The sequence below is a fragment of the Trachypithecus francoisi genome, unplaced genomic scaffold, assembly GCF_009764315.1.
Source record: "Trachypithecus francoisi isolate TF-2019V2 unplaced genomic scaffold, Tfra_2.0 Lachesis_group12, whole genome shotgun sequence".
In the NCBI taxonomy this organism is placed as follows: domain Eukaryota; kingdom Metazoa; phylum Chordata; class Mammalia; order Primates; family Cercopithecidae; genus Trachypithecus; species Trachypithecus francoisi.
Window position 1 is genome coordinate 46,945,274 of NW_022681457.1, and position 25,637 is coordinate 46,970,910.

The 25,637-nt window shown below is 39.3% G+C and overlaps 1 protein-coding gene across 5 annotated transcripts in view; it reads right to left on the bottom strand.

The window, feature by feature from the left end:
* The window catches only part of MCOLN2 (mucolipin 2), a 73,882-nt gene that overhangs the window by 46,677 nt on the left and 1,568 nt on the right, over positions 1-25,637 (bottom strand). Inside the window, exon 1 of one of the 5 annotated variants that reach the window (XM_033225452.1) lies at positions 2,071-2,211. The exons of the other annotated variants lie outside the window; for them this stretch is intronic. The gene's annotated coding sequence lies outside the window, so the exon portion shown is untranslated. Of the gene's footprint in view, positions 1-2,070; positions 2,212-25,637 lie in introns of those variants that run through there. 5 annotated transcript variants of the gene reach the window in all.

Consider the following 25,637-nt stretch of genomic DNA (forward strand, 5'->3'; position numbering starts at 1 on the left):
GAGAGAGGGAGGGAGGGAAAGTGGGAGGGAGGGAGGGAAGGAAGGAAAAAGAGAGAGGGAGGGAGGAGAGAGAAAGTAAGGGAGGGAGGAGAGAGAAAGTAGGGGATGGAGGGAAGGAAGAAGGGAGAGAAGGAGAGAGGGAGGGAGGGAAGGAAGGAAAAGAAAAATCCTAGATACAATACATACTTTTCTTGAGGAGGGTGAAGAAGTACCTTTAAAAGACTGAAGAGTTAAGGAGAGCAAGAACTGAGTCAATCTTGGCGGATACCTACATGAGTAACAGCCAATTGCCACCATTCAAGTACATTCAGCTTCTGTTCTGCGGCCTCAGGAAAGGGGAACAAGAGAGCCAAGATTCTAGGCCCAAAGGCATCAAAACTGCCTGTCCTCAAATTTATAGGACTACAGAGAAGGCCAGAGTGGTTCCAAATCAAAGAAAAGAAAAAGGACAAAGAGGTTGTTTTCTCAAAACAGTGGTGCAAAACAAGGCATTTAATCAAATACTTAAAGAATACTGGCCAGGCATGGTGGCTTATGCCTGTAATCCCAGTACTTTGGGAGAGCGAGGTGGGTGGATCACTGGAGGCCAGGAGTTTGAGATCAGCCTGGACAACATGGTGAAACCCCGTCTCTACTAAAAACAAAAAAAATTTTTTTAAAAATTACAGGCCTGTGTGGTGGCACACACCTGCAATCCCAACTACCCAGGCAGCTGAGGCATGAGAATAGCTTGAACTCAGGAGGCAGAGGTTGCAGTGAGCCAAGACTGCACCACTACACTTCAGCCTGGGTGACAGAGCAAGACGCAGTGTCTCATATATATATATATGTGTGTATATATATGTATATATATGTGTGTATATATGTGTGTATATATGTGTATATATGTGTGTATATATGTATATATGTGTATATATGTGTATGTATATATAATACACATATTATTTATATAATAAATATAAATAAAATAATACCTTGTGAGCCATGCTCTACTGGAGACATTTACCTGCCTTCCAGGAGCAAATGTGAATAGATAAAAGTATGATACCATGAGTTAAGAGTTATATTGGAAATATTATCTGAGTGTCCTGCAAAGAGACAGTGCTTGATGCAGCCCAATTGCTTCAAGAGGCTTCAAATAATTCTTCTGACTGCTGGGTTCCTTTGACTGAGTGGCCACTAAGTGTTCAAGAAATGATAACTGTAAATGATGAGTTGATGGGTGCTGACAAGTTGATGGGTGCAGCACACCAACATGGCACAAGTATACATATGTAACAAACCTGCACGTTATGCACGTGTACCCTAGAACTTAAAGTATATAAAAAAAAGAAATGATAACTGATGTGAGCATTGCCCTTAGAAACTTTATTAAGAAGTCTCAGGCAAAAAGAAAAGAAAAAGGTCAAAGTAGCAGCTAATGACTATGAGATCACTCATTGTATTACACTATTTATACTATCTATCCTTCCATGATTGTTTCATTTGGATATTTACAGAGCAGTTGTAACACTTTGAGCAACATGAAAGATGAAAAATGAAAAAACTAGCAGGAAAAACATTTCCCTCAAAAGTACATGAGCCAACTGGTGAAATATAGGCTAGTATTAGTCAACTGATGATAAAATGATAGACATGTAGCAGAAAAAAGTTGATAATGAATAATAAAGGTGCATGATGAGATGGCTGTTTTTTAATAAACCTAACTTAAGTTTTAAAATAACATGTACATTTGGGAGGAAAAGATAATGAAATTTTAATTTAAAAATTCTGATATTTCAAGGAAAACATAAATGTATAAACTTTCTACACTTTACTTTTCTGAGCGCTCTTTATTGCCTCCCTCTTCCCCATTTGTAGGTTTGTCCTGGTAGATGAAGGGTATTAAATACACACACACACACACACACAAAACACGATATCTTATTGCTACAACAAAAATAAAATGGTATAAAAATGGTGCAAAGTGAAGAGAGAAAAAATTTTAAAACAGAGAAAGAGAGAGACGAGATAACACAATATCATAGGAATAAAACATTCTTTTATTTAACATATATTTACCCTACATACCTTGCGATGCTGAACACCTGGCTGGGTATCTTACAGGAAGCTTAAACTACAACCACAGCTTCATAACCAAGAATTGGATCAGCAGAGGCCGGGCGTGGTGGCTTATGCCTGTAATCCCAGCACTTTCGGAGGCCAAGGCAGGCAGATCACTTGAGGACAGGAGTTCAAGACCAGCCTGGCCAACGTGGTGAAACCCCGTCTTTACCAAAAATACAAAATTAGCTGGGCATGGTAGCACAAACCTGTAACCCCAGCTAATCAGGAGGCTGAGGCACAAGAATCACTTGGAACCCAGGAGGCAGAGGTTGCAGTGAGCTGAGAATATGCCACTGGACTCCAGCCTGGGGGACAAAAACAAACAGCAACAACAAAAACAAACAAACAAAAAAACTAAGTCAGCAGACGGGAGAAATACTGCAACTTCCATCACAAATGAAAATCACCAACAGTTTAAGAAAAACATAGAGCTGCTAACTTGTGGTAATGTAAGTCAGGAGAAGTGAAAGTAACTGTACCATAAAACTGCTTAAGGAACCGAAATCAATGAAGATCTAAATTACACTGACCCATCAGCTATAGGGCTGTCATGCAATTGAAATTGCATGAAATAAATAAGAGCAATCACAGCTCTTATAAATTATATTTCATTAAACCATAGGAAATGCATGATCTGGATTTTTACACGCTTAATAATGGCATCACTAAAGACCAAAATATCAAAGAAAAAAAGCATAGTATTTGAAGGCATAAAAATAAGATTTGGAATAGAATAGAAAGCCACCCATACAGTGGGCTAAATAAAAGCCAGAGATGCTGGAATAGAAAATGAAAGAAAAGAAGGCTGAGACTGGTACTGTGGTAAGAAAATAGGAGGAAGGCACAACAAAGCTACTGTCAGGTATTAAGAAAACCAACTCTCTCCACAGATAATCAGGACTGTGTGACATTGGCTAAGTTTAAGGCTATCATATGATCAAGGGCAATTTCAGCTTTATCAAAACAATGACAAAGAGTCTATGGAAGCCTGAAGTTTTGAAACAAAACAAAACCAGATACCAGTGATTCTTAACTTTATTGGGGTTATAAACCCTATGAGAACACAACAAGGCTCTTGACCTTTGCCTCAGAAAAATGCACATGCCAGTTTCAGTGATGATACTTTGTCAGCAAATAAGCTAACCAGCCCAGACTGCTATTGCCTTTGGCTTATGTGATCCTCACGCTACTTGACAAAGGGCATGAAAGTTGTTTTTATCCCCTGCTACAGTGGTCTCCAAAGTGGGGTCCTTACACACAAGGAGGTATGCAAGACCATTCATTCACTGGTATGTGAGAAGAAAGTGTTAGGGCTTCTAATTGTGTTAACTCAGAAAATAGAGAAGTTAAGAATTCCCAAGATTTAATATATGAATTGTTACCTATCACACCTAAGGTGCCCTCACTTGGTCAGTAACATCTGATGACACTGGCACAGTGGCTCATGTCTGTAATCTCAACACTTTGGGAGACTGAGGCAGGAGGCTCTCTTGAGGCCAAGAGTTCGAGACCAGCCTGGACAATATAGTGAGAGTCTGTCTCTACAAAGACTTTAAAAAATCAACCCAATGTGGTGGTGCATGCCTACAGTCCCAGCTACTTGGGAGACAGAGGCACTAGATTCACTTAAGCATAGGAGTTCAAGGCTGCAGTGAGCTATGATTTTGCCGCAGCACTCCAGCCTGGACAACAGAATGAGATCCTGTCTCAAGTAAATAAAACAAAACAAAACATCAGGTGCCTGTGTTTCACCTAGGTATGTGAGGCATCTTGGGGAAACTGTTCAAGTTTCCCAAATTAGGGGGTTCATGGTGGTGCCCCCATTGATTTTCAGCATATCCCCACCAGTTATGGTTTATGTGGACCCATTTAAGCATTTTTAGAATGTATCATCTAGTTTTCATGGAAATAACCCTTGCGAAATAGGCAAAGGACATAAAGATTCTTGCAAAATCCCAGGAGGTAGAGCAAGATGGCAGAAGAGAAGCCTCCACTGATCATCCCCTCACAAGAGGACATCAATTTAACAACTATCTATGTAAGCAAAGCACTTTCATAAGAACCAAAAATCAGGTGAGCACTTGCACTACCTGCTTTTAACTTTGTATTGCTAAAAGAGGCACTGGAGAGGTAGAAAAACCAGTCCTGAATCACTAACACCACCCTTCCCCCAGCCCCAGCAGCGGCCACCTGGAGCGGAGAGTGCCTCTGCTTGCTGGCGGAGGGAGAGCACAGCAACTGTGAGGCAGTAAACTTGGTGCTGTCCAGTTAGAGCAGAAAGGAAAACTGGACTAAACCCAGCTGATGCCCACCCACAGAGGGAACATTTAAACCATTCCTAGCCAGAGGGGAATCACAGGTCCTTGTGGTTGGAATTTGAGTTCCCACAAACTTCATCACTGCAGGCGAAAGTGCTCTGGGTCTCTAAGTGAATTTGAAAAGCAATTTAGGCCACAAGGACCGCAACTCTTAGGCGAGTCCTAGTGCTGAACTGGGCCCATAGACAGTGGACTGGAGGGGCATGCAATCTACTAAACTACCAGGATGGCTAAAGGAGTGGTGATGTCACCTCTCCCCTAACCCCAGGCTGCACAACTAGTGGCTCCAAAAAGACCCCTTGCTTCTGCTTGAGGAGAGGAGAAAGAAGAGTGGGGAGGACTTTGTCTTGCATCTTGGATACTGGCTCAGCCACAGCATGATAGGGCATGGGTCAGAGTCATAAGGCCTCTGTTCCGGGCCCTAGCTCTTGGTCAACACTTCCAGGCACACCCTGGGCTAGAAGGGAAGCCACTGCCTTGAAGGGAAGAACCCAGTCCTGGCAGCATTCATCACCTGCAAACTGAAGAGCCCTTGGGCACTGAATAATCAGCAGTGATACCCAGGTACTACATCTAGGGCCTTGGGTGAGCCTCTGAGACTTGCTGGCTTCAGGTTTATCTTGGCTATGGGGGGTGGAGCAACAAGTGGGCTCCTGGAGTCCCCAGTTCTAAGAGCTGACTCTTGGATGGCATTTCTGGACCTCCCCTGGACCAGAAGGGAGCCCACTGCCCTGAAGGATGAGTCCCAGGCCAGACAACCTTCATGACAAGCTGACTTAAGAGACCTTGGGCCTTAAGAGAACATCAGTGGTAGTCTGGCAGTACTGCCCACGGGCCTCTGGTGGTGATGACCATGGGGAAGGGCTCCTCTGCTTTTGAAGGAGGGGAGGGAAGAGCGGGAAGAACTGCATCTTATAATTTGAGTGCCAGCTCAGGTGCGATACAACAGAACACTAGGTAGACTTCTAAAGTTTTTTATTCTAGTCCCTGACTCCTGGACAGTACCTCTGGACCCAGTAGAGTCCTGGGGGCACTCAACCATCCTGGAGGGAAGAACACAGGCCTGGTTGGCTTTGCTGCCTGCTAACTAGAGAGCCCCAGAGCCTTGAGTGGACATAGGTAGTAGCCAGGGAGTAGTTACAGCTGGCCTTGGGCAAGACCTAGTGCTGTGCTGACTTCAGGCCTGACCCAGTGTAGTCACAGAGGTAGTAGCCACAGGGGTGCTTGTGTCACTCCATCCCTAGCTTTACATGGCTCAGGACTGAGAGAGAGACACCATTTGTTAGGGAGATAAAAAGGGTAGAGAACAAGAGTCTCTGCCTGGTAATCCAGAGAATTCTCCTAGATCTTGTTCAAGGTGGTAACTCCATGAGTCTATAAGAACCACAGCATTACTAGGCTTGGGGTGGCCTCCAAAGCAGATACAACTTAGAACACAATGCCCAAGTCCTTTCAAATATCTGGAAAGCGTTCTCAAGAAGGACAGATAATAAAAGCCCAGACACTGAAGACGACAATAAATTCCTAACTTTTCAATGCCCAGACACAGATGAACATCTACAAGTACCAAGATAATCCAGGAAAACATGGCCTCATCAAATGAATTAATAAGGCACTAAGGACATAATCTTGGAGAAACAGAGACAGGTGACCTTTCAGACAGATAATTCAAAATAGCTCTTTTGAGGAAACTCGAAGAAATTCACGATAAGACAGAAAATTCAAAATTCTACCAGATAAATTTAACAAAGAGATTGACATAATTAAAAAGAATCAAAAAGAAATTCTGGAGCTGAAAAAATGCAATTGGCATACTGAAGAATGTATCTTAATGGCAGAAATGATCCAGCAGAAGAACGAATTAGTGAGCTCGAAGACAGGCTATTTAAAAATACACAGTCAGAGGAGACAAAACAATAAAGAATAAAAAACAGTGAAGCATGCCTACAGGATCCAAGAAATAGCCTCAAAATGGCAAATTTGGAGGTAGAGAAAGATACAGGAGTAGAAAGTTGTTCAAAGGGATAATAACAAAGAACTTCCCAAGTTTAGAGAAAGATATCAATATCCAAATACAAGAAGGTTATAGAACACCAAGCAGATTTAATCCAAAGAAGACTACTGCAAGGCATTTAATAATCAAACTCCTAAAGATCAAGGTTAAAGAATGAATCCTAAAAGCAGCAAGAGAAAAGAAACAACATACAATGAAGCATCAATACATCTGGCAATAGACTTTTCAGTGGAAACCTTAAAGGCCAGAAGAGAGGGGCATGACATATTGAAAGTGCTGAAGGAGAAGAACTTTTACTCTAGAATTGTATATCTGGTGAAAATATTCTTTAAACATGAAGGAGAAATGAAGATTTTCCCAGAGAAGGCCTGGCACGGTGGCTCACACCCATAATCTCAGCACTTTGGGAGACCGAGGCAGGCAGATCACGATGTCAGGAGTTCGAGACCAGCCTGACTAACATGGTGAAACCCCATCTCTACTAAAAATACAAAAATTAGCCAGGCATGGTGGCGCATGCCTGTAATCCCAGCTGCTGGGGAGGCTGAGGCAGGAGAATCACTTGAACTCAGGAGGCGGAGGTTGCAGTGAGCCGAGATAGTGCCATTGCACTCCAGCCTGGATGACAGACTGAGACTCCATCTCAAAAAAAAAAAAAAAAAAAAAAAAAAAAAGATTTTACTCACTGGTATTAGAAAGTACACAGAAAAACAAAAAATATTATAACCCTGTAACTGCCTTGTGTAAACTACTCTCATCCTAAGTAGAAAGACTAAATTGGCAAACCAATAAAAAATAATAACTACAACAACTTTTCAAGACACAGACGTACAATAAGATATAAACAACAAAAAGTTTAAAAGTTGGGGAGACAACATTAAGGCATAGAGTTTTTGTTAGTTTTTTTGTTTTGCTTTGTTTGTTCTTTTTTTGCTTGTTTGCTTATACAAATGGGGTTAGGTTGTTATCAGCTCAAAATAATGGTTTATAAGATAGTATGTGCAAGCCTCATGGTAACCTCAAAGCAAAAAACAGACAACAGATACACAAAAAGTAAAGAGCAAGAAACTAAATCATATCACCAGAGAAAATCACCGTCATTAAAGGAAGACAAGAAAGAAGGAGAGAAAGAAGACCACAAAACAATCAGAAAATAAATAACAAAGTGCCAGGAGTAGGTCCTTAATTATCAATAACATTGAATGTAAATGGACTAAACTCTCCAATCAAAAGACATAGATGGCTAAATAGATTTAAAAAAAAAAAAACCCCACTAATCTGTTGGCTACAAAAAATACACTTCACCTATAAAGACACACATAGACTGAAAATAAAGGGATGGAGAAAGAAACCAAAAAAGAGCAGGAGTAGCTATGCTTATATCAGACAAAACAGATTTTAAGACAAAAACTACATGAAGAGACAAAAAAGTTCACTATATAATGAAAAGGGGTCAATTCAGCAAGAGAATATAACAATTTTAAATATATATGCACCCAACATTGGAGCACCCAGATATATAAGGAAAATATTATTAGAGCTAATGAGAGAGATAGGCCCCAATAAAATTACAGCTGGAGACTTAAAACACCCCACTTTCAGCATTAGATAGATCTTCCAAATAGAAAATCAACAAAGAAACACTGGACTTAATCTGCACTGTAGACCAAATGGATCTAATACATATTTACAGGACATTTCATCCAATGGCTACAGAATACACAGTTTTTTCCTCAGCACATGGATCATTCTCAAAGACAGACCATATATTAAGTCACAAGACAAGTATTAAAACATTAAAAAAAAAACTTGAAAGAATTTCAAGTATCTTTTCTGACCACAACAAAAGGAATTTTGGAAACTATACAAATGTATGGAAATTGAATAAAATGCTCCTGAATGACCAGTGGGTCAATAAAGAAATTAAGACAGAAATTTAAAAATTTATTGAAACAAATGATAATGGAAACACAACCTACCAAAATCTATGGGATACAGCAAAAGCAGTACTAAAAGGGAATTTTATAGCTTTAGGTGCCTACATCAAAAAAAAAAAAAAAAGGAAAAACTTCAAATAAACAATCTAATGATACATCTTACAGAACTACAAAAGCAAGAGCACACTAAAGCCAAAATTAGTAGAAACATAAATAAAGATCAGAGCAGAAATAAATGAAATTGAAATAAAGAAAATAATACAAAAGATCAATGAAACAAAAAGTTGGTTTTTCGAAAAGCTAAAAAAAAAAATTGACAAAACTGTAGCCAGACTAAAAAAGAGAGAAGATCCAATAAATAAAATCAGAAATGAAAAAGGGAGACATTACAACTGATACTACAGAAATTCACATCATTATTGGATACTATGAGCAACTATATACCAACAAATTGGAAAATATAGAAAAAATGGACACATGCAACCTACCAAGATTGAACCAGGATGAAATCCAAAACCTGAATAGACCAATAACAAGTAATGAGATTGAAGCTGTAATAGGAAGTCTCCCAGCAAAGAAAAACCCAGGACCTGATGGTTTCGGTATTAGTCAGGTTCTCTAGAGGGACAGAACTAATGGAATGTATATGTGTGTGTATATATATATACACACACACACACATACACACATATATTTTATATATATATATATATATTTATTAAGTATTAACTCACACGATCACAAGGTCCCACAATAAGCCATCTGCAGGTTGAGGAGCAAGGAGAGCCAGTCCGAGTTCTAAAACTGAAGAACTTGGAGTCCGATGTTTGAGGGCAGGAAGCATCGAGCACGGGAGAAAGACATAGGCTGGGAGACTAGGCCAGTCTCTCTTTTCACATTTTCTGCCTGCTTATATTCTAGCCACGCTGGCAGCTGATTAGATTGTGTCCACCCAGAATAAGGGTGGGTCTGCCTTTCCCAGCCCACTGACTCAAATGTTAATCTCCTTAACATCCTCACAGACACACCCAGGATCAATACTTTGTATCCTTCAATCCAATCAAGTTGACACTCATATTAACCATCACAGCTTCACTGTTGAATTCTACCAAACATTTAAAGAAGAACTAATACCAATCCTACTTAAACTTTTCTGAAAAATAGAAAAGGAAAAAATACTTCCAAACTCATCCTATAAGGCCAGTATTACCCTGATACTAAAACCATAAGACACATAAAAAAAATTACAGGCCAATATCTCTAATGAATATTAATACAAAGCTCCTCAACCAAAATACTAGCAAACCAAATTCAACAATACATTAGAAAGATCATTCATCATGACCAAGTGGATTTATCCCTGGGATGCAAGGATGGTTCAACACATGCAAATCAATCAATGTGATGCATCATATTAATAGAATGAAAAATGAAAACAATATGATCATTTCAAGTGATACTGAAAAAGCATTTGATGAACCTCAACATTGCTTCATGATAAAAACCCTTAATAAACTGGATATAGAAGGAATATACCTCAACATAATAAATACCATATACAACATACCCACAGCTAGTATCATACTGAATGGGGAAAAACTGAAAGGCTTTCCTCTCAGATCTGGAACACAACAAGGATGCCCACTTTCACCACTGTTATTCAACATAGTACTGGAATTTCTAGCTAGAGCAATCAGAAAAGAGAAAGATATAAAGGGTATCCAAACTGGAAATGAAGAAGTCATATTATCCTTGTTTGTAGATGAGATGATCTTATATTTGGAAAAAAACTAGAGACTCCACTAAAAAACAATTAGAACTGATAAACAATTTTAGTAAAGTTGCAGGATACAGTATCAACATACAAAAATCAGTAGCATTTCTATGTGCAAGAGTGAACAATCTGAAAAAGAAAATTAAAAAGTAATCCCATTTACAATAGCCACAAATAAAATACCTAGAAATTAACTCATCCAAAGAAGTGAAATATCTCTATAATGAAAATATAAAACACTGATGAAAGAAATTGAAGAGAACACCAAAAATGGAGATATTTCATGTTCATAAATTGGAATAATCAATATTGTTAAAATGTCCACACTCCAAAGCCATCTGCAGACTCAATGCAATCCCTATCAAAATATCCATGACATTCTTCATAGAAATAGAAAAAAAAATCCTGAAATTGATATGGAACCACAAAGAACCCAGAATAGTCAAAGTTATCCTCAGCAAAAAGAACACAACTGGAGGAATCACATTATCTGACTTCAAATTATACCACATAGCTATACTAACCAAAACAGCATGGTATTACACAGATACAAAACACAAAAACAGATACACAGACCAATGAAACAGAATAGAGAACCCAGAAACAAATCCACACACCTACAGTGAACTCATTTTCAACAAAGGTGACAAGAACATAAACTGGGGAAAAGAAAGTCTCTTCAATAAATAGTATTGGGGAAACTGGATATCCACATGCAAAAGAATGAAACTAAGCCCCTGTCTATCACCATATACAAAAATCAAATCAAAATGGATTAAAGACTTTAAGATCTCAAACTATGAAACTACTACAAGAAAACACTGGGGAAAATCTCCAGGACAAAAATTTATTGAGCAATATCCCACAAGCACAGGCAACCAAAGCAAACATGAATAAATGGGATCAAATCAAGTTTAAAAGCTTCTGCACAGCAAAGGAAACAATCAACAAAGTGAAAAGACAACCCATAGAAAGGGAGAAAATATTTGCAAACTGGGGATTAATAGCCACAACATATAAGGAGTTCAAACAATTCTATAAAAAATAACCTAATAATCTGATCAAAAAATGGGCAAAAGACTTGAATAGACTTTGTATGTCTCAAAAGAAGACATATAAATCGCAAAAAGGGATATGAAAAGGTGCTCAACATCACTGATCATTAGAGAAATGCAAATCAAAACTACAATGAGATATCATCTCACCCCAGTTAAAATGGCTTGTATCCAAAAGACAGGCAATAACAAATGCTGGTGAGGATGTTGAGAAAGGGGAACTCTTGTATACTGTTGGTGGGGCTGTAAATCAGTACAATCACTATGGAGAACAGTTTGGAGGTTCCTCAAAAGACTAAAAATAGAGCTACCATATGATCTAGCAATCCCACTGCTGGGTATATGCCCAAAAGAAAGGAAATCAGTAATATCAAAAGAGATATCTGCACTCTCATGTTTGTTGCAGACCAGATCACAATAGCTAAGATTTGGAAGCAATCTATATGTCCATCAGCAGATGAATGGATAAAGAAAATGTGGTACAAACACACAATGGAGCATTATTCAGCCATAAAAAATGAGATCCTGTCATTTGCAACAACATGGATGGAACTGGCGATCATTATGTTAAGTGAAATAAGTCAGGCACAGAAAGACAAATATTGTATGTTCTCACTTATTTGTGGGATCTAAAAATCAAAACAATTAAATTCATGGACAGAGAGAATAGAAGGATGGTTACCAGAGGCTGGGAAGAATAGTGTGGCAGAGAGATCGGGGTTAAAGGGGCAGTAGGGATGGGTCAATAGGTACAAAGAAAAAGGAAGAATGAATAAGACCTAGTATTTGATAGCACACCAAGGTGACTCTAGTCAATAATAATTGTATATTTTAAAATAATTAAAGAGTATCATTGGACTGTCTGTAATACAAAGGATAAATGCTTGAGGGAATGAATACCCCATTCTCCATGATGTGATTATAATGCATTGCATGCCTGTATCAAAACATCTGATGTATCCCATAAATATTACACCTACAATGTACACACAAAATTAAAAATAAAAGATAAAAATTCTTGCAAAAAATTAGGTCTATTGTAAAACTAATGTAAGCCTAAATTAATATTAAAAAAATAGGAGAGCTAACACTCTAAATGTTGTAAGCCATGAGTTAAAAAAAAAAGATGAAAAGCATATCTGATCTGAAAAGAAGCTGGGGTTGGGGGAAGCAGATTTATCAAGAAAACTATTTAAAATATTGGTTAAATCTACTATTGCTAAATGAGGTGCATGGCTTTAAATATATAGTACCATAAGATATTTGCTAACGACACCATGAAGTCATAACGTAAAGTTGCTGCAGTTGGCAATACATTTTTTTTTTCTATTTTAATTTTTTAAAATAAAAAAATAGAGATGGGGTCTCACTATGTTGGCCAGGTTGGTCTTGAACTCCTGGCCTCAAGCAAGCCTCCAGCCCTTGGCCTCCCAAAGCACTAGGATTACAGGCAATGAGCCACCGTGTCCAGCCTGGCAATTCATTTTTAATATCCTCATCTATCCCATCCCTTAAAATGTTAATTTTATCTGTTTCATAATATACATACGGTTTGGCATATGCTATGTAAATGAATATATATTTAGACAGGGTAGATGTTCTTTTAACTGTTGGAAACAAGTTATAAAAAATATAGGGAACTACTTCCTTATTGTTTCAGAGCTCCAACCACACCTTAGCTGTGGTTGTTCTTTGTTGTCCCAGCTGCTATTATAAACTGGTTAGCTTTAAAGAAATTGATGTTTGTTCCCCTGGCCCCAACAAACAAACAGAAAATACAGAAAATAATCCTAATAGGCATCATGTTTCTTATCAGATCTGTTTAGGTATCATATATTGGTGTAGCAGTATACAATTTTTTTTTCTTTTTGAGATGGAGTCTCTTTCTGTCACTTAGGCTGGAGTGCAGTGGTGCAATCTTGACTCACTGCAACCTCCACCTCGCGGGTTCAAGCAATTATCCTGCCACAGCCTACAGAGTAGCTGGGACTACAGGCGCCTGCTACCATGCACAGCTAATTTTTTTATTACTATTTTTTATTTTTAGTAGTGACAGGGTTTCACTATGTTGGCCAGGCTGGTCTCGAACTCCTGACTTCAGGTGATCCACCCACCCTGGCCTCTCAAAGTGTTGGGATTACAGGCGTGAGCCACTGAGCCCGGACAGAATTTTTTTTTTTCTTAATTCACAAGTATATCTTACCAGTCTCAGGGGATGGGGCAGGGTACGCAGGGCAAATCACTTCCCAAATCTATCCTTCATTTTTATCCTCATCACAGTGAGTGGTAAAACCAGCCTCCTCGGTCCCCACACCAGCAACCCAAATCTGCGTGGCTCCGCATGATCTGGCCTCACCTAACTCCCCACCACCTTTATTTCCCCAAAATTTAATAATGATACAACTGTATTTTTCTTTTCTTTTCTTTTTTTTTTTTTCTTTTTCTTTTTTTGAGATAGGATCTCACTTTGTCACCCAGGCTGGAGTGCAGTGATGCAATCATGGCTCATCGCAGCCTTAACTTCCTGAGCTTAAGCAATCCTTCTGTCTCAGTTTCCAGAGTAGCTAGGACCATAGGTGTGTACTGCCATGCTCAGCTTATTTTTTAATTTTTTGTAGAGATGGGGTCTTGCCACGTTGCCCAGGCTGGTCTCAAACTCCTGGACGCAGATGATCCTTCCCCCGGCCTCCCAAAGTGCTGGGATTACAGGTGTGAGACACTGCCCCTGGCCTGTACGTAATTTTAAATGAATTATTAATAAACCACACCTCTGATTTCTGTTCCTTAGGTGCAACTGCTTTTATCTGTCTTTTTAAAAGTCATTTACTTTTAAATTCCTTTTTTTTTTTTTTTTGAGACGGAGTCTCACTCTGTCACCCAGGCTGGAGTGCAATGGCGCAATCTCGGCTCACTGCAACCTCTGCCTCCCGGGTTCAAGTGATTCTCCTGCCTCAGCCTCCTGAGTAGCTGGGATTACAGGCGCACCTCCACGCTCAGCTAATTTTTGTATTTTTAGTAGAGACGGGGTTTCACCATGTTGGCCAGGCTGGTCTGAATCTCCTGAACTCGTGATCCACCCGCGTCGGCCTCCCAAAGTGCTGGGATTACAGGCGTGAGCCACTGTGCCTGGCCCTACTTTAAAATTTCTAAATAATACTTATGCCACTATTTTTTCATTTTAGATATTATCAATTTGAATCCTCCCTTGGAAAATATGGATTTAGCTCTTATATCTTCTCCCCAACATACATTTCACCTCCCTACTCATATTCCCAACCAAGTTTTAATGCAAATTTTGGATAAATTAACGTCTGATTTTATGAAGCGACTATGTAAAAACTCTTCAGAGTTGAGCTATTAACATACTGTAATGTTATATTCTTCCTCACTCGAACTATTTTCCTGGAGTTAATTGGCCTTTTCCCCATTTGTTTAGTTTTCTGTACACCAATTATAACTTTATCACCAACCTCTGGCTGAATCTGACACCACCCTTAAATACACACAAGCCAGGTACCCTGTCAATTTCTTTCTTCCATGGAGACACACCAATGCCTACAGCCCTCATCCTTTTGCTCAAATCTACCTGGTTGCTTTCTAATCACTTTTTAAGGCCATAAGTTTAGGAACTCCTTCACCACCTTCCTAAATTTGAACCCCCATCTCTTGGATCCCATGTCTGCTTCTTTCCTTACTCTCTCATTTTGTGGAGAATATCCAATCCCTTCCTGGGAAAAGAAGCCTGAAAAGTAAATTGTTAGACTTCCTGACAGACACTACTAGTTGCCTGCCCAGTATCCATTCCTCTCTTCTTCCTGTTTTGTTGAAAGCAAGCAATATATTAATACCAAAGGATAAAATAACTCAATATGGCCAAGTGTGGTGGTTCATGCCTGTAATCCCAGCACTTTGGGAGACGGCAGCAGTGGATCACTTGAGCTCAGGAGTTCGAGAACAGCCTGTGCAACATGGCAAAACCCATCTGTACTAAAAATACAAAAAGTTCGCTGGGCATGCTGGCTTGTGCCTGTAGTCCCAGCTACTTGGGAGGCTAAGGTGGGAGGATTGCTTGAGCCCAGGGAGGTCAAGGCTGCAGTGAGCCATGATCACACCAGTGTACTCCAGTCTGCAACAGAGCAAGACCCTGTCTCAAAAAGAAAAATTGAAATAAAATTTAAAATGTGTGACATTTTGTCAAATAGCCATCCTAGTCCATACATTCAATAAACTTCTATATGGTCATATTATCAAAATGAGAAAAAAAAGTAAAGCCAGCTGACGGAATGAACCCAGCACTTACCTCCTCAAGCTGACTTTGTGGTACAGATTCTCTAGAACAAACACTGGGTTCCCATTTCTATTACTTCATTAAAATGCTCAGGGTAAACCATCTCTTGCTATAGATTCTAACAAACACTTTTCAGGCTTATTGGCTCTGCAGCATTTGATACAGCTGACCACTACCTCCTTGGGACAACCTCTTCTGTCAGTTTCCAGGACACGCCCCTCCCCTTGATGTCAGAGTGCCTTGAGGCACAGTATGGATTCTTCTAGTCTCTATCCTCTGTTCTAAAACAGCTTGTCCAATCCTATGACTTTAAATACTCTCTACATGATATGGGTTTCCATATTTGCATCTCCAGCAAATCTCTCTCTTCAGCAGACTTCCTTATCCAACCTTTTTTATGAAACTCTACCCACAGGTCTAATTGGTCTCTCAAACCCACCCTCCAACTGCTCCTCCACCCATCTGCTCAAAGCAGCGATCTGTACACATTCATTCAAATGCTTCAGCTGCTGACCAAGCTGAGAATCAAATAAAGAACTCAATCCCTTTCACAACAGCTGCAAAAAAACAAAAAACAAACAAACAAAAAAAAACCCACAAAATTTAAAATTAGGAATATACTTAACCAAGGAGGTGAAAGACCTCTACAAGGAAAACTACAAAACACTGCTAAAAGAAATCATATATGACACAAACAAATGGAAACACATTCCATGCTCATGGATGGGTAGAATCAATATTATGAAAATGACCATACTGCCAAAAGCAATCTGCAAATCCAATGCAATTCCCATTGAAATACCACCATCATTCTTCACAGAACTAGGAAAAAAATCCTAAAATTCATATGGAACCAAAAAAAGAGCCTGCATAGCCAAAGCAAGACTAAGCAAAAAGAACAAATCTGGAGGCATCACATTACCTGACTTCAAACTATACTCTAAGGCCACAGTCACCAAAACAGCATGGTACTGATATAAAAATAGGCATATAAACCAATGGAACAGAATAGAGAACCCAGAAATAAAGCCAAATACTTACAGCCAACTAATGTTCAACAAAGCAAACAAAACCATAAAGTGGGAAAAGGATACCCTATTCAACAAATGGTGCTGGAATGATTGGCAGGCCACATGTAGAAGAATAAAACTGGGCCAGGCATGGCGGTTCACACCTATAATCCCATCACTTTGGAAGACCGAGGTGGGCCGATCACCTGAGGTCGGGAGTTCGAGAACAGCCTGACCAACATGCAGAAACCCCGTCTCTACTAAACATACAAAATTAGCCGGGCATGTTGGTGGTGCATGCCTATGATCCCAGCTACTCAGGAGGCTGAGGCAGGAGAATCACTTGAACCCAGGAGGCGGAGGTTGCAGAGAGCCAAGATAGCACCATTGCACTCCAGCCTGGGTAACAAGATCAAAACTCCATCTCAAAAAAAAAAAAAGCTTCTGCACAGCAAAAGAAACAATCAGCAGAATAAACAGATAACCCAATGAGTGAGAGAAAATCTTCACAATCTATACATCTGACAAAGGACTAATATCCAGAATCTACAAGGAACTCAAATCAGCAAGAAAAAAAAAATCCCATCAAAACGTGGGCTAAAGACATGAATAGACAATTCTCAAAAGAAGATATACAAATGGCAAACAAACATATGAAAAACTGCTCAACATCACTAATGATGAGGGAAATGCAGATCAAAACCACAATGTGATACCACCTCACTCCTGCAAGAATAGCCATAATCAAAAAATCAAAAAATAGATGTTGGCGGGGATGGGGTGAAAAGGCAACACTTTTAAACTGCTGGTGGGAATGTAAACTCTTACAACCACTATGGAAAACAGTGTAGAGATTCCTCAAAGGACTAAAAGTAGAACTACTATTTGATCCAGCAATCCCACTACTGAGTATCTACCCAGAGGAAAATAAGTCATTATAAGAAAAAGATACTTGTACATGCATGTTTATAGCAGCACAATTTGTAACTGCAAAAATATAAAACCAGCCCAGATGCCCATCAATAAATGAGTGGATAAAGAAAAGGTGATATGTATATGTGTGTGTGTGTGTGTGTGTGTGTATATACACACACATCATTGAATGCTATCAGCTATAAAAAGGAACAAAATAATGGCATTCACAGCAACCTGGATGGATCTGAAGACCATTATTCTAAGTGAAGTAACTCAGGAATGGAAAACCAAACATCATATATTCTCACTTACAGGTATGAGCTGAGCTATGAGGATGCAAAGACATAAGAATCATACTATGGACTTTGGCGACTCAGGGGAAAGGGTTGGAATGGGGCAAAAGATAAAAGAAAACACATTAGGTGCAGTGTACACTGCTTGGGTGATGGGTGCACAAAAATCTCAGAAATCACCACTAAAGAACTTATTCATGTAACCAAATGCCACCTGTTCCCCAAAAACTACTGAAATAATTTTTTAAAAATAAATGCATTGCTATTAGCATTTAAAAAAATGCTTCAGTTGGAATCCTTAGTGTATTCAGTGGCCCAGCTGCAATCCTTAGTCCATTCTCCATCTTGGGTGCACAGCAGAATCATCTGAGGATTTTTTTTAATTTTAATTTTTGCTTTTTAAAATGGAGACAGGTTTTGCTATGTTGCCCAGGCTGGTCTTGAACTCTTGGACTCAAGCGATCCCCCCACCTCAGCCTCCCAAAGTGCTGGGATTACAGGTGTGAGCCACAGTGTCCAGCCCACCTGAGGATTTTTAAAAGATTTCAGTGCTTGCCTCTCAGCCCCAAGACATTCTGATTTAATTAGCAGGAGGAGTGAACTGGGCATCAGGATTTTTAAAGTTACTCAGGTGATTCTAACATGTAGCAAAGTATGGGAACCACTGCTCTAAAGTATGCTTTGAGTTCCTTTGTATTCAATTCTCACATTCAATTTATCAAGTCTTCCTTCAAAACACATCAAGGAGTGGTCTCCATCTCTCTCTATGCACTGCAGCCTCCCTGGTCCAAGCACTGTCATCTCTTACCCAACTGCAATAGCCTCCCAATTCTCCACATGGTAGCCAGAGGGGTAATTTTAAAAGCATAAGTCAGACATCACTTCTTTGCTTTAGGGGCTTTCTTTAGGGGCTTTCCCCCTCGCTCAGAGTAAAATCCAAACCTCCTACCACTGCTAAAAGACTCCTGCCCACTCCTCCCATACCCTCTTCCCCTTCCTCACTACACAATGGCTTCTTTCCTGGCTGTGGACAGTCCCCACTCTGCACATTTCACTCACCATTTCATCCACCCTACTGCTGTTCCCCCAGTTCTTTGTGCATCTGGTTTCTTCCTGTCACCCTTCATCTCTCAGCACAAATGACACCTCGGTAGAGAGGGCTCTCTGGCCACTCTATTAATGTGGCCTTCCCCACTGCCTCTATCATCACTTTATTTCCTTCATAATTGCAATCACAATCTTTATTGGTTTCCCCTACAACGGACTTCATGAAGCGTGGGTCTTGCTTATTACCATATAGCCCAGCATACAGCATAGTATCTAACACGTAATAGGTGTTCAATGAAAATCTGTTGGAAAAAAGTAATGAATCAATAATGAGACATCAACCTTGACTACATGAACTTTTCCTTGGTTAATATCTTTTGTGATCAAATAATAACAGCAATATTAATTAACATAAAAATAATAGAAAGTCTAAAATATTAATATTAAAAAGTGAATTAAAATATATTTAAAAGTAAGTCTTGCTTAGTCAAGATACATTAGCAAGTTGTAGGTAATTTAGTTGCCTGGTTTGCTGATGATAGAAACCCTACTTTGTTTTACTCATTATTCCTAGTCTTTCCAAAGAATAAATTATTCAATGAGTTGTTATTATAATAATTTGCTATCCATTTGGGAAAGAGAAAGTTAGAGTACTCTCTCAAACTGAATGCAAAAATAAAATTTAGACACATTTTAAAAATAAAATTGATAGTAGTATAAGATATAGGATTTTTAAAACAATTTAACATGCCTTTTTAAGTACAAAAAAATTTAGAACATGTAAAAATGACTGACAGATCTTAACATAAAAATGGAAGACTTCAAAAAGTTAAAAGACAAAGAGATTTGGAGAAAAATGTGCAATGTATTTACACAGGAAAAGTTAACTATCTATTATGACCTGTAAAGAGCTCCAGACTATTAATAAGAAAAAGACAATCCAATATAACAGGCAATGGATCTGAACAAGCCAGTGAACATTTAACAATAAAAACTTACTAACAATCAGGTTGGTAAAAACTTATCTTAATTTTTATTTATGAAGAATGATTTTAAAACTATTAAAAGAAATGTAAATTTTGATTGGCACTTGGGCAGTATCTATAAAAGTGACTTAAGAATCAAACTTCTGGGCTGGGCACGGTGGCTCACGCCTGTAATCCCAGCACATTGGGAGGCCAATGCAGGCAGATCACAAGGTCAGGAGTTTGAGACCAGTCTGGACAACATAGTGAAACCTCGTCTCTACTAAAAATAAAAAAAAAATTAGCCAGACGTGGTGGTATACGCCTGTAATCCCAGCTACTTGGGAGGCTGAGGCAGGAGAATCATGTGAACCTGCGAGGCAGAGGTTGCAGTGAACCGAGATCATGCCACTGCACTTCAGCTTGGGCAACGGAACGAGACTCCATCTCAAAAAAAAAAAAAAAAAAAAAAAAAAAAAAAAAATACAAACTTCTATGGATTTATAATGCAAACTTTAAAATAATGAGTTAGTTACAAAAATGTTAATTGCAGCCCTATTTGTAACTTTGCACTGACTTGAAGATGTCTATGACATATTGCAATTTTCTTAAAGTTACAGAATAGATATATTGAGATCTCATTTTTCAAAAAACGTCAGCATAAGCTGGGCATGGTGGCTTCGGCCTGTAATCCCAGAGCTTTGGGAAGCTGAGGCAGGAGGATCCCTTGGGCCCAGGAGTTTGAGACCAGCCTGGGCAACATAGGGAGACCTCCATCTCTAGAAATAATAATAATAATTAATAACAATAAGCTAGCCAGGAGTGGTGGCAGGCACCTGTAGTCCCAGCTACTTGAGGCAGGAGGATCACTTGAGACTTGAAGTTTGAGGCTGCAGTAAGCTGTCATTGTGCCACTGCATCCCAGCCTGGGTGACAGAACAAGACCCAGGCTGGAAAAAAAAGCCAGCATTCATATGTATATATAGACATTTTAAAGTCTAGAAGCACATGAACCAGCCAAAAAAGCCTCCATATTTTTATATCTCTGTGAAATAGTATTATAGGTAATTTTAATTTCTTCATTAAGTTTTCCTTTTTTGTTCATTTTTGGTGATTAACGTGTGAATTCTTGAATCATTATTATGAGTTAAAACGTGCTATTTCAAAAAGAAAGAGTCTGATATGTATCAGGTAGTCAGGTATTTCCCTGCTTAGTTTGTGTGTGATTGGTTTGGGGTAGAGGATGGAAGGAGTGGTAGATACGGAGACTAAAATTCAGTGTTTCTACAGTAATGACTGTGTTGGCACCAGGATGATATCGGGGGCAGTCCAACAGATGAAATATTTTAGACCATTCCTAATAACTCGCACGTCATTTTTTCACTCCAATTCCTATGATGAACAAATTTTCTCGTGATCTGCTAGTCTCACAAGAGAGGAAGAAAGAAAAATGTCTAGCCAACTGAGGTTCTGAGGTAGCTGAGCAGGGTAGGTCGGTGTCAATTAAATGAAGTTGAGAGGAAAAAAGGCAAGGAAGAAAACTTTGGTTCCCTTCTCAACAGTTCTCAGAACATAAATGACATGGTCATTCTAACGCTAAGAAGCACCCTGAAGGAAGGCCGTAGGGGCTTTTCATTTTCCATTAGAACCACTCATGAAAGATGAACATGCTAACCTTTCAGGAGTTTCCCTACAGACAACCATGCCACCAAATTCCTAAAAATCACCTCTGATCCCCACTTTGCTGCCTCTGAACACCAGGAAAGCAGAACTAGGGCTGCATATTTTTAATGCGCTTTTTCTAAACAAGCCACACTCCTTTGGAAACTTGAAGAAACAGTTCTCTGAGGAACAGATAAAGAAAGGGAAACTCCATTTCTTAGCAATAAAGGATTCCACATGCAGTTAAAACTGAGGAAGATGACTGGAATTATGACATTTCCTAACATTTTTCTTTCTCCATATTTTCAGTAAGAGCCCAACTTAATAGAGTCATGCTGATGACTCTCCCTAAGGAAAAGAAGAAGTTATAAAGAAATAATCATTTTTTCCTCAAAGCATTGAGGTTACCTTAATTTTGGACAAGCCCACCTCAGTGTCATGTTGGTGAATCCCTACATTCTATCTATCTCTAGCAAATCCCTGTAGTTGGCATAAGTAGTATGTTTTGTTTGTTTGTTTGTTTGTTTGTTTTGGAGACAGAGTCTTGCTCTCTTGCCCAGGCTGGAGTGCACTGGCGTGATCTCCACTCACAGCAAGCTCCGCCTCCCAGGTTCAAGTGATTCTCCTACCTCAGCCTCCCAAGCAGCTGGGACAACAGGCGAGTGCCACCACGCCCAGCTAATTTTTTTTTTTTTTGTATTTTCAGTAGAGACAGGGTTTCACCGTGTTAGCCAGGATGGTCTCGATCTCCTGACCTCGTGATCTGCCTGCCTCGGTCTCCCAAAGTGCTGGGATTACAGGCGTGAGCCACCGGGCCCGGCCATAGTATGATATTTTTTTTAAAGCCACCATTTAAATTGTGGGTCTTCTAGAATTTCACCACAGACTATTTTCAAGAATCTTCTGCCTCATGAGTTATCAATTATTGCCTGGCAGATGTTTTAGGCTGAAACTACAGAGATGTATTCAAGGGGCGAAAACAAAACACAACCTTCAAAAGAGAAGAAAGGAAACAGCCCACCCAGCTAAGGGAAAAGGAATATGGACAACATTCCCTGGACACAGTCTCTCATACCAGGAAAAAAGGGGCTGAGGACCAAGCTCAAAACAGAGTAGAAAGCTCAGCTATAGGCAGGCTGAGAAGAGTGGGAAGAAAAAAAAATTCAGATGATTGCCAAAGCAAACAAATCAACAAACCAAAAACATGACTTTAAACATTTAATACTGAACAGAACATTGCAGTTTGATAAAATGAAGTCTGGAAATAAAATTACAGGCATACCTCAGAGATATTGAAAGTTTGGTTCCAGATCACCACAATAAAGCAAATACTGCAGTAAAGCAAGTCACACAATTTTTTTTTGTTTCCCAGTGCATATAAAAGTTATGTTTACACTATACCATAGTCTATTAAGTCTGTAACAGCATTATGTCTAAAAACACACCTTAATTTAAAAGTACTTCATTACTAAAAAATGCTAACAATCATCTGAACCTTCAGCAAGCTGTACTCTTTTTGCTAGTGGAGGGTCTTGCCTCCTTGTTGATGGCTGCTGACTGATTAGGGTGGTGGTTGCTGAAGGCTGGGGTGTTTAGGGCAATTTCTTAAGAGAAGACAACGGCCGGGCGCGGTGGCTTAAGCCTGTAATCCCAGCACTTTGGGAGGCCGAGACGGGCGGATCACGAGGTCAGGAGATCGAGACCATCCTGGCTAACACAGTGAAACCCCGTCTCTACTAAAAAAAAAAAAAAAAAAAAAAAACTAGCCGGGCGAGGTGGCGGGCGCCTGTAGTCCCAGCTACTTGGGAGGCTGAGGCAGGATAATGGCGTAAACCCGGGAGGCGGAGCTTGCAGTGAGCTGAGATCGGGCCACTGCACTCCAGCCTGGGCGACAGAGCAAGACTCTGTCTCAACCAAAAAAAAAAAAAAAAAAAAAAAAGAGAAGACAACAATGAAGTCTGATATATCAATTAACTCTTCCTGTCACAAAACATTTCTCTGTTGCATGCAATGCTGTTTGATTGCATTTTACTCACAATAGAACTTCTTTCAAAATTGGAGTCAGTCCTCTCAAACCTCCCTGCTGTTTTATCAACTATGTTTACGGAATATGCTAAATTATGTGTTGTCATTTCAACAATGTTCATAGCATCTTCACTAGGAGCAGATTCCATCTCAAGAAACCACTTTCTTTGCTCAGCCATAACAAACAACTCCTCATCCATTCTAGTTTGATCATGAGATTACAGTAATTCAGTCACATCTTCAGGCCTCTCTTCAAGTTCTCTGGGTATTTCCACCATATCTGTGGTTAGCAGATCGGTGTAAAAGTAATTGTGGTTTTTTTGCCATTAAAAGTAATGGCAAAACCCACAATTACTTTTGCACTGACCTAATACTTCCTCTACTGAAGTCTGGACCCCTTCAAAGTCATCCATGAGGGTTAAAATCAACTTCTTCCAAACTTCCTGTTAATGTTAATATTTTGACCTCTTCCCATGAATCATGAATGTTCTTAATGGCATCCAGAATGATGAATCCTTTCCAGAATGGTTTACTTTGTCCAGATTCATCAGAGGAATAATTTTCTATGGCAACCTATAACCTTACAAAATGTAGTTCTTAAATAATAAGTCTTGAAAATTGAAATTACTCCTTGATCCATGGGCTGCAGAATGGATGTTGTGTTAACATATATGAAAACAACATTCATCTCCTTGTACATCTCCATTAGAACTTTTCAGTGACCAGAGATATTATCAATGAGCAGTAATATTTTGAAAGAAATCTTTTTTTCCAAGCAGTAGGTCTCAACCATGAGCTTAAAATATTCAGTAAATATGCTGTAAACAAATGTACTGTCATCTAGGCTTTGTTGTTCCATTTACAAAGCAGAGGCAGAGTAGATTAACATAATTCTTAAGTGCCCTAGGATTTTTGGAATGGTAAATGAGCACTGGCTTCAACTTAAAAGTCATCGGCTGTACTAGTTCCTAACTAGAGAGCCATCCTGTCCTTTGCACCTTTGAAATCAGACACTGACTTGTCCTCTCTACCTAGGAAAGTCCTAGATGGCATCTCCTTCCAATAGAAGGCTGTTTTGTCTACATTGAAAATCTGCTGTTTAGAGTAGCCTCCTTCATCAATGATCTTAGTTAGATCTTCCAACTAACTTGCTGCAGCTTCTATATCAGCACTTTCTGCTTCACCTTGCACTTATGTGTTATAGAGATGGCTTCCTTTCTTAAAGCTTATGAACCAACTTCTGCTAGCTTGAAACTTTTTTTCTGCAGCTTCATCACCTCTCTCAGCCTTCACAGAATTGAAGAGAGTTTGGGCCTTGCTCTAGATTATACTTTAGCTTTAGCAAATGTTGGGGCTGGTTTGATCTTCTATCCAGACCACAAAAACTTTCTCCATAACAGCAATAAAGCTGTTTTGCTTCCTAATCATTTGTGTTTTCACTGGAGTGGCACTTATAATTTCCTTCAAGAATATCTCATATGCATTCAAAACTTGGCCAAATGGCACAAAATGCCTAACTTTTGGTCTGTCTCAGCTTTCAACATACCTTCCTTACTAAGCTTAATCATTTCTACCTTTAAAGTGAGAGACCTGTGATTGTCCCTTGCACTCAAACACTTAGAGACCACTGTAGGGTTATTAATTGGGCTAATTTCAATATTGTGGTGTCTCAGGGAACAGAGAGGGTTGGGGAGAGGAAAAGAGATAGAAGAAAGGCTGGTTAGTGGAGTAGTCAGAACACATACAACATTTATTAATTGAGTTCCCTGTCTTACATGGGCACAGTTCATGGTACCCCAAAACAATTGCAGTAGTAACATCAAAGATCACTGGTCACAGATCACCATAACAGGTATAATAATAATGATGAAAAAGTTTGAAATATTGAATTGCCAAAATGTGACACAGAGACACAAAATGAGCACCACTGTTGGAAAAATGGCACCAACAGACTTGCTGGACAAAGTGTTACCACAAACCTTCAATTTGTAAAAACAAAACAAAACAAAACAAAAAAAAGCAGTATCTGCAAAGTGCAATAAAGCAAAGTACAGTAAAACAAGGTGTGCCTGCACTTTTTTCTATGAACCCCTTAACATGTGACACAAGAGCTCACTAAAGAGTGATTTAATTCTTCAGAACTGACATATGGAACTTAGACTCTAGGCCTTAAAGAAAACAGTCCAGCTTCGGGAAAGTCCACTTTTAATTTTACAGCCAGAAGAGTT